This window comes from Lactuca sativa, chromosome 7 (assembly GCF_002870075.4).
Source record: "Lactuca sativa cultivar Salinas chromosome 7, Lsat_Salinas_v11, whole genome shotgun sequence".
Lineage (NCBI taxonomy): Eukaryota > Viridiplantae > Streptophyta > Magnoliopsida > Asterales > Asteraceae > Lactuca > Lactuca sativa.
In genome coordinates this window covers 53,410,363-53,413,969 of record NC_056629.2, presented here as the reverse complement: position 1 = coordinate 53,413,969, position 3,607 = coordinate 53,410,363, and positions in this window count along the sequence as shown.

Below are 3,607 nucleotides of genomic sequence, written 5' to 3'. Positions count from 1 at the left end.
AATATCAAGAGATATCAAAGGACCAATACAATTAAACCTGTAAGTATCTAGTGAATACTTTAGGGTTATATAGTTGGAGATCTGACTTGCAGTGGGGTGTGTGACTCCGCCTCATCTACTGTTCCTTGTTTGGTTGTGGGCTTGAGGCAGAATCACATAATCGATTGTTTGTCCGATCTGGATTGTATATGATTTGTATGCACTAAGTACTCGCATAAGGAACTCGTAAGAATCATTTTTTATACTTAACATTCATTACATAAGAAAATATAAGGTTTCTGGAGAAACACAACGCACTTTTCGGAAGAACACATAAAAGTTTTAAAAAACAAAACACTTATGAACTCACCAGCTTAATGCTGATAATCTTTCAAAACCTACTTGTATTCTCAGAACACTAGTAGACAGGTACACGCTCAGGGTTCAAGAAGACGGAGCATAGTAGCTTCGAATCTTTACTTGTTATTTACTTTTGGAGTCAGTTGTTTATGATTCGGAAACAATGTAAAAATTATAATATTAATACAATGGTTGTTGTTGCTTGGATTACTATTATTCAATTGTTGTGATACTATACATGACGTCATCCGCCCCCGAACGTTTCCGACGTTCCGGTTTGGGGGTGTGACAGAGTAGTTTCCTGAAAAAATAGGATCTACTCTTCTTGCTAGTAAATACCCTTAAATTCTTTTTCCAAGTTCATAAATAGGGTTGGCGGCTTTACTATGCCAAATCTTTAGAAAACCAGTCTTCACACCCACCACATATATCACAAATGACCTTCATTCCACATAGCCGAAACATGGTTCCTTTTAGGATTGTCAAAACTACATCTACAAACCTAACGATAGGAGAAAAGAAAGTTAAAAATATAATCTTGAAAAACACGAAGAAAATCAAGATTGTTGGTTCTGTAATTTTTACCTGGTTTTTCTTTTATGGGGATTGACTAGCTGATTTGGGTGAACCAGAGGTCGTGGGAGATGCCAGTTGGGACCTTCACGGAGGCTTAGAGATAACCAACTCATCAAAGAAGCAACTTAGAACTGAATGAAAAGTATCTAGCAAGTTGAGTCCCACCCGGATGCAATCAACTTGATTTAGAGCTTTATTACCACGCGGTGTGTTGATATTTCACAAACTGGGTGTCGTTTCTGGTTCAATTATGGAACCCCCACAAGGATCAAGCCCTACGCTTAAAAAAATCACATAAAGAAGCCCAAATCTTCAAACCTTCGAACAAGACTTTCCAAAGAATGTTACTCGATCCATCCATCGCCAAAAGACTTGCTATTAGACTGTTGATAGTTTCAAAATCAAATGGCTTTCGTCTAAGACCTTTCGCTCGAACGATCTTGCTACCATTGGTGACGTATGATCAAACAGAAACCCTTATCGATGTTACCCTAACCTTCACACACCTTTCAATATTATATGAAATAAAAATAGAAAAATACACGTAATAGTTCCTAAAATCCATGTAATTCAGTTTACCTCGAGTTTTGTGTAATCGGGTATATTTTAGTCTTTACCTGCTACAACCGGTTATATAAGGTTTGATTTGAACAAATAGGCTAGTTGGATGGTAATAGATATACAAAGACAATAATACAATGGTATTTATAAAACCTTAATGGTAATTTTTGAACATTTCTTATACTTTCTTACCCTATTAAGTCATTTTTCCTATAAAGTATAAAACACCACTTTCTTTTCATAAATTTATGGATGAATATATGTTCATATATGAACATTTGTAGAGATTAAACATGAGAAAGAGAGAGACCCGATAGTTTTCTTTGGTTTATTACTAGAGATAAGAAGAAAGAGAAATACATATAGTTTAGCTGATCAATGTTTGTAACATCCCAAAATTTTCATTTTTAAATAAGTATTAAAGAAACCATTAGTGTTAAAAAAATTCATTGTGTCATCTCATAACAAAACCAATTGTCAATAAAATATCATCAGAGTATATCTCCCAAGAATCTCATATGCGGAATAATGGTGTGATGCGCTGCAATCATGCCGGCTTCTTTCCCTTCGAAGAAGAGGTACCTGAAACCAAAATTGAAAACCGTAAGCACAAATCTTAGTGAGTTCCATCATCTTACCACATACCATACAATAACATATTACCTAGCATATATGGGTGTTGGCCTAACCCTTCGGTCTCTTTCAACCGGTAACTGCCTAGCATATCTGGGTGCTGGCCTACCCCTCCGGTCTCTTTCAACCGGTAACCGATGACTATTTCACCCCTACCCCTACCACATAGCATCCCAACGAATAAACATAAATCACATACTGCCTAGCATATTTGGGTGCTGGCCTACCCCTTCGGTCCTTTCGACCGGTAACAGGGTCTATCCTACCCTTCCTACCACTATCGCATAGTAACATAACATACTAGCACATAAAGCATAACAAATAGTGGAATATGAGACAATTATCACAGAGACAATCATCTCAACTATAATCAAATACTAGTGGGTCGAAATTGGTGCCTTCGACCCACTCCTATTGGAAGGTAACTCACCTCGTAAAGCTAAATGCAGAATCTCACGATAATAAATCTCTAGCGGTAGCTCCGATGACTCCCGAGCTATCATTACCACAACAACACTTAATCAAAAAGTAATAATCCTTCTTAGGGTAAAATGACCATTTTACCCCTTATCTAATTGGGCCAATGCCTAAGGCCCAACACAATGACATGAAAGGCCCCAAATCTAAATAGTCTTCCTAAACCCACAAGTGGCCCACCAATGGCCCAATTCTATGAATTTGACCTAACTTCTCAAATGGACCTTCTCGATAGCCCAATTATATCCTTAGTCCAACATAATAATTTCGAATGGCCCCAAAAGGCCCAATACCGAAAACCTCAGTTCTAGGCTCAACAACTCTACTCCATAGTGGGCCATGAGGACCAACCATCCAGACCCAAACTTCTAAGGCCCAAAACCTATGTTCACCACTCTGTACACGTACACGCAACGTACCTGGCACGTACGCTGGCCTTGAACAAAATCGGGAAGTTGACCCAGTATGCGCAGGGTACCAGGGTGTACGCCCAACGTACTGACCAACTTCCTTAGGGCTCCATATGTGACTTAATCCATTAAGTCCTTACATCCAGAACATAGATCCAGGTCCTTTAATACATCCTAATCCATAAAGTTACAAACTTTATGTCTTTGCATGCATAGATGGGGGTCAAAACATGATTTTTGTCCTTAAACAAACTTTGTGACCATCAAACACTTGCATGGTTGTGGCTTAACCATCAAGGTCGGATTTTTATGACTCTAAAGGCTTCCAAGAGCTTAAAAGGACATCTCTTATGGTTTGGAACTATCAAGATACAAGAAACCTCAACAATGGAGTCCAAAAGTGACATAAAGCACCTTAAAATCAAATATAAGCATGCATTAGCCAAGTAGAAAGCTTTATACCTCCAATGGGTCAGAAATGAGGCCAAACTTTTGGATTTACAAGCCCTTTCCAAGATCTTGCTCCTTATTCAAAATCACCAAAGTTACACAAAAAACTCAAAGTAAGCTCCAAAATATGAACAAGAGGGTTAGGGTTCGAGTTGGCCACT